A 5,411-nucleotide genomic window follows, 5' to 3' on the forward strand; every position below is an offset into this window, starting at 1 on the left:
GGATGAGGGCGATATGGGCATGTTGAAGTCAGAGGGGAAGGAAGCAGTGGAGAGTGAGCAGTTGAAGGTGGAAGTTAAGGAGGGGAGGAGGGAAGTGTCAAAGGATGGAGTATCAAAGTACTAATTCTGGGAGCATCTGGTTCACCCCAGCTTGGGTGTGTGAGGAGATTGGGAAGACTTGGAGGGATCTGAGGAGAGATGGGAAATCCTGGAAGACTGTGAAGATTAGGAACACCTGGGAAACTTTGGGACTATGGAGACCTGGGTAAATTGGGGAAAACGGGAGATACTAGGGACTTTTGGGGAGACTGGGGGAATTGTCCCTACAGAGTGGAGCAGAGAATGTGATAGAAGAGGGGCTGAGGTGGGGTCCAAGTTCGCCATTGTCCATGTCATGTGGTTACCCTGGGAGCTCAGTCCTCATCCTCTGTGAACATGGTTGGATTGGCACTCCCTCGGGACTGAGGACAGATGGCAGGGGCAGCTGGGAGGGAAGAATTGCTGCCCCATGAATGGGCAGAACATTTGCATCTTCCCATCCACTTTGCCCCAGGTATTGGTTTGAATTCTGGTTGCCTGTGCCCATGTGCTGCCTTGCTCTGCTGGCTGCTGGGGAAAATCTGGTCAAGAGGGTCATGGGGAGCAGAAGGAACAGGGGATGTGACATGAGGCCTATAAATCCCTGGTTCCCCTCCAGGAAACCCAAGTCCTCACTGAGGGCTCCATCAACTCCCAATCAATCAACAATCAGTCATCATTCAATGTTATTAATTGAACAGTTACTCCGTACAGAGCAGTATACTAAGGACTTGGGAGACTACAAAAGAGTTGGTAGACAAGTTCCCTGTCCACAATGAACTTTCCATTTATAGTAGGAGACAGACATTATAATAAATTACAGATAGGGGAAATAGTAAAGTATAAGGATAAGTACATAAGTGCTGTGGGGCTAGGGTGAGTATCAAAGTGCTTAAGGTGTAAATGGTCAAGTGCCTAGGTGACACAGAAGGGAGGGCAGGTAGGAGAAATGAGGGCTTGGTCAGGGAAGACCTTCTGGAGGAGATGTGATTTTAGGAGCGTTTCTACAATGGGGAGAGTGGTGGACTGTCAAATATAAAGTGGAAGGGAGTTCCAGGCCAGAAGAAGGAAGATATGGGCAATTGTCAGTGTGGGATATATAAGACTGAGGTACAGGGAATTGTTTGGTGTTAGAGGATCAGAGAGTGTGGGTTGGGTTGTAATAGAAAATCAGAGAGTTAAATCAAGTATAGTACCAATGGTATGGGACAGGGAGAATAATGGTACTCTCTACAGTTGGAGTTGGAAGATAAGGAGTTTTGTTTTGGACACATTAAATTTGAGTTATCCTGAAGACAGGACGAAATGTGAGAATGCCAAGAAGGATAGAGATTAGGACTGGAGATGTAGATTTGGGAATCATCCACATAGGGATAAAATTGAAGCTGTGAGAGTGAATGAATTCTCCAAGGGAATGGGGGTAGATGGAGAACAGAAAGGGATCCAGGACTGATCCTTGAAGTACCCTCGCAGTTAAAGAGTGGGAGGCATAGGAGAAGCTTGTGAAAGAGATTGAGTAGGAGATACCAGAGAGATAGGAGGAGAACCAGGAAAGGACCTTGTCAGTGAAGTCAAGGTTGGATGGTTTCTGGGATAGTGTGTGAAAGACAGTGTTGAAGGCAGCAGAAAGGTCGAGGAAGATTAGGACGGAATAGAGGCCTCAGGATTTGGCAAGAAGAAGGTCACTGGTGACCCTAGAGGGCGTCCCATGATGAGTTGAGAGAATGACGGAGGTGGGAATCAGAGAACGTTTTCTGGAGGCGGTGAGCTTGTAATGGGGGCTTTGAATGACCTGAGTCGCCCCAGACCAGGGGTAAGCCAGCTCAGAATGCTGTCTCTGACAGGGCTTCCAGGATGCTGGGAGGTAACATGTGCTGCTGTCTTCCTGGACACCAGCCTTCAAAGTTTGGGGTGGACCACTGTCAACCGTTGTCCGGGGATGGGTTCGTTCAGTGATCGGCGAGGCGAGAGAGAGAGAGAGGCCGGAGACGGAAAACCTAAGTTTTATATAAAATTTATTCCGTGAGGTGAATTGAATTTATGTAATTGTTTAGGCGCAATGGATTGAGCTTCCCTTTCGGGAGGAATATAATCAATTAGCAATATTAGAGCTTCCCTACACGGGAGGAACACAATCATCCGTTAATCGTGCGTGGGTGAGTTGACTAACTCTCACCCATGTGCGCTTCCCACTCGGGAATCAATCAATCAATCGTATTTATTGAGCGTTTACTGTGTGTAGAGCACTGTACTAAGCGCTTGGGAAGTACAAGCTGGCAACATATAGAGACAGTCCCTACCCAACAGTGGGCTCACAGTCTAGAAGGGGGAGACAGACAACAAAACAAAATATATTAACAAAATAAAATAAATAGAATAGATAGGTACAAGTAAAATAAATAGAGTAATAAATATGTACAAACATATATCCATATATACAGTTGCTGTGGGGAAGGGAAGGAGGTAAGATGCGGGGGATGGAGAGGGGGACGAGGGGGAGAGGAAGGAAGGGGCTCAGTCTGGGAAGGCCTCCTGGAGGAGATGAACTCTCGGTAGGGCCTTGAAGGGAGGAAGAGAGCTAGCTTGGCGGATGAGCAGAGGGAGGGCATTCCAGGCCCGGGGGATGACGTGGGCCGGGGGTCGATGGCGGGACATGAGGGCTGAGTGGGTGCGAATGAGGTTGTCGTTAATGTAACTTGGTGATAACAAGGGCCTTTTTCCCTGGGGTTGGGGGGGGGGGGAGAGTCAGTCAGGATCGGAACGGGAAGGGGGGTTGGGGGGCACTATAAGGAAGGTCGCTTCAGTGGGAGGGGGGTGGGAGCAGGGGGCGTGTATGGCGGCGCTCGGAGGAGAGGAGTCTTCCGGGAGCAGCGGGGGCCACGCGGTGTGATGGCGGGCGGGCCTCTCGTGAACGGAGTCCCGGGCGTCTATGGCGAGCCTCTATGGCGCTGAGGAGAGGATCCTTCCGGGAGCAGCGGAGTCCATGCGGTGTGATGACGGGCGGGCCTCTCTGGAACGGAGTCCCGGGCATTTATGGCGGGCCTCTCTGGCGCTCTGAGGAGAGGATCATTCCGGGAGCAGCGGGGGCCACGCACGGGAAGAATTCATTACATTACCCGCGCAGGTGGTGGGCGGCTAGCTCTCACAGTGCGCTCTCCCTACATGGGAGGAATCCACTCATAATTCCCATCAGCAGTGAGGTACCTGGGTCCCACCCACGAGACACTCACCCATCCCGCGGACCTTGCCTCAGTGTGTTGGTTCTGGTTGTAGAGCAGGCATCTGGCCTTCTGGGCAGGGAGAGACACGTGGGCTGCTGCTGCTGCTGCAGCGGCTACTGCTGCGTGTCCTGGTGTTCTGACCCCGAAGGTCAGAGGCGAGAGGTATTTATTGCCTGTGCCCCTAGGCCATTCCAGCTTCCAGCCTCAGTCTATCCAATCTCTGCCCTCCCCCCTCCTCCACATCTAATTTGATTGGCACGGGGGCAAGGCACACCTGTATTCCCAGCTTGGGCTGTCAATCTAGCAGATTTGGTCGTGGGGGCGGTATCCCACCCTCACTTCCGAGTTCCGCCTGCTGGCTCAGGTGGTCCAGAGATAGCTTTTGACCTTGAGATGGCCGGTACCCAAGGGTCACCTCGGGACAACCACCCCACTACACTCTCTGTCTCCTCTCCATCCCTGACTCTCCTTCCAGTGGCTCAACACATTCCATACAAACCCACCTGACTCTCTCACCCCACCTCTGAGACGCCCCCAGTGACCCAATAAAGACCGTACAGTACCCCTGACTCACCCAGCAACCTGTGCAGTGATATGCCCAGGTGTGTCCAGGAAGTTTGTATAGCTAAATGGATGGGAAGTTCCTAAAGGATGCGTGTGTGTGTGTGTGTGTGTGTGTGTGTGTTTGTGTGTGTGTGTGCGTGTGTGCGTGTGTGTGTGTGTTGGTGAGGGTGGTGGTGCACTTCTCCTTTTTGTTCCCTGCTTGCCATCAGGATTTCTTCATCTTAGGGTGAAGTCTGTTTCCCGTGCCTCTTCCCTCCAATTGTTTCCTGAACCTCTTTTCTCTAGTTATTTCCAGTGCCCCTTTGCCTTTAGTTGCTTCTGGTTCCCATGCCCCTCCAGCTGTTTACTGTGACCATGCCTCTCCAGATCTCTTTCTCATGCTCCTTGCCTTCCAGCTCTATCATTTCCCCATGGGGACAAGAAACCAGACCAGTGGTTCTACATTCATGCTCCAAAGCATCGCAAATGCTGGGCAGCAGCAGCTCCTCTTCGTGCTCTTCCTGGGTCTGTACCTGGTCACCGTGGTGGGGAACCTGCTCATCATCCTGGCCATCCGAACAGACTCCCGCCTCCACTCCCCCATGTACTTCTTCATCTCCAACCTGTCTCTGGTAGACATCGGCTTCTCCTCTACCACTGTGCCCAGCCTTCTGGGAACGCTCGTCACTGGACACCAGGATGTTTCTTACAGTGGTTGCCTGGCCCAGATGTATTTCTTCATTGCCTTTGGTGTCACCGATAACTTCCTCCTGGCTGCAATGGCCTATGATCGCTACTGCATCCGCATCTGCAATCCGCTGCATTACTCGGTGGTCATGAGCCCTCAGCGTTGTGTCCTGCTGGTGGTTGCCTGCTGGCTGGTCTCTCACCTCCACTCCCTGCTGCACTCCGTCCTGATGACCCAGATGACCTTCTGTGCCTCCCGTGAAATTCCTCTCTACTTCTGTGACATCTTCCCCCTGCTGAAGATCTCCTGCTCCGATCCCCATATCAATTTCCTTATGGTGTACACAGAAGGGGCCGCCATAGTCAACAGTGCCCTTCTGATGGTCCTGGCCTCCTACGCCCACATTATCCCCGCGGTTCTGCGGGTGCCCTCGGCCCATGGGAAGCACAAGGCCTTCTCCACCTGCAGCTCTCACTTGGCTGCAGTCTGGCTCTTCTATGGCACCGTCACTTGGGTCTACTTCCAGCCATCATCCAGCTTCTCCTCTTAGCGGGACACCATAGCCACAGTCATTTACACAACGATCACCCCGCTCCTGAACCCCTTTATCTACAGCCTGCGTAATAGAGACCTACACCAGGCCTTGCGCTTCTGGCTGTGTGCCCACAGACCCTGAATCCCTTGCCTTGGTCCCCAGGTTCCTGAGACCCCAGCCCTAAGTCCCCAGACTTGGCGAACTGGGCCCTGTGCCTCCAATCCAATCCTTCACTCCTAGACTGTGCCCCCGACCCTGCATACCCGATCCTGCACCCTCAACCTTGTGCCTCAGACCCTGCGATTCTAGCTCTGTGTCCCCTGCTTTACACCTCCAACCTTGTGCC

The 5,411-nt window shown here is 52.5% G+C and overlaps 1 pseudogene; it reads left to right on the forward strand.

The window, feature by feature from the left end:
• The first annotated feature begins 4,273 nt into the window (after nucleotides 1-4,273).
• LOC119923509 lies at nucleotides 4,274-5,206 on the forward strand (annotated as a pseudogene).
• Nucleotides 5,207-5,411: the final 205 nt, after the last annotated feature.

This window comes from Tachyglossus aculeatus, unplaced genomic scaffold (genome assembly GCF_015852505.1).
Source record: "Tachyglossus aculeatus isolate mTacAcu1 unplaced genomic scaffold, mTacAcu1.pri scaffold_1_arrow_ctg1, whole genome shotgun sequence".
Lineage (NCBI taxonomy): Eukaryota > Metazoa > Chordata > Mammalia > Monotremata > Tachyglossidae > Tachyglossus > Tachyglossus aculeatus.